A 1112-nucleotide genomic window follows, 5' to 3' on the forward strand; every position below is an offset into this window, starting at 1 on the left:
CGCCATGTGGTCACCTCCGGGGCAGGCGGGTATCGAACTCATGCAGAAGTGGCTTTAACTTCTCAAGTGCTGTGCTTTAACCCACTGCGCCACCAGGGAGGGCCAGACCTGACACTTTTAAGAAATTTTAACATGTTAGGAATGTCTACCTTACATTGACCAAAAATTCTCTTCCTTGCAACTATCATTTACAGTTTCCATTCCTGTGAATTTGAAAGTTTTCTGTTATTTGAAAGTGCATGAAATTAATTTTTATTTATTCAGAATTGGGAGAAATGTTAACATGGATAGTTTCTAAAATGACTTTTAATACTTAAGATTTTATGTGTTCCTTTCTCCAGATATCAATACCAGTAGATTTACAAGGGGGATTAGCAACAATGTTTATGTAGCAGAGGGGCTTTTTAAATGATGTAGGTGATGATGATGATGACTATAGCACATTTTCACAAGTCTGAGACAGCTTTCTCATCTTTAGCAGCCTGTTCATCGCCATGCTAAATTATCCTCCCCAAATCCCTTGTCATTAAATACCCACAAACTGAAATTGTGTCAAGCACTCCACCCTCCTGTGCTTTAAATATACTACACAGTTCATTAATATCCTTCAAATTTTGATACAGAAAACTAAATCTATACCTCAGTGTAAAATTATATCACTGTCTTATTTGCTCTCCTAATATCTATATTGGATGTTACAACATACAATGGTGAATTGAATGATAGAATAAGTCTTTAATGACTGTAATAGGGGGCTAAGGGAACTTTGGGCTGTTTAAGACACAAGGAAGGCAGTCAAGATTTGGATTAGGGTTTAGTAAATATAAAAATCCAAATGGTAGAAAATACAGTAAGCAGTAGGGATTTAAAGACAGATTTCAGTCACTTCCTAGGTTTAGCCTTTGTGTACTGCCATTGGCTTACTTTGGGCTATGTCGACATTTAAATTGGAGACGCCAAAGAGACAAAACTGTTCAAAGTTTACTGACAACAAAGAGAAGAGTTTGAACCTTGGAGTGAGAACACCTGTTTTTATATATTTTCACCTAATTTATGAATTTGACTCATTATTTGAACCACCTATAACATAATGTACTGATTGGTCTTGCCAC

The sequence above is a fragment of the Condylura cristata genome, unplaced genomic scaffold, assembly GCF_000260355.1.
Source record: "Condylura cristata isolate star-nosed mole 26May11 unplaced genomic scaffold, ConCri1.0 scaffold00011, whole genome shotgun sequence".
In the NCBI taxonomy this organism is placed as follows: domain Eukaryota; kingdom Metazoa; phylum Chordata; class Mammalia; order Eulipotyphla; family Talpidae; genus Condylura; species Condylura cristata.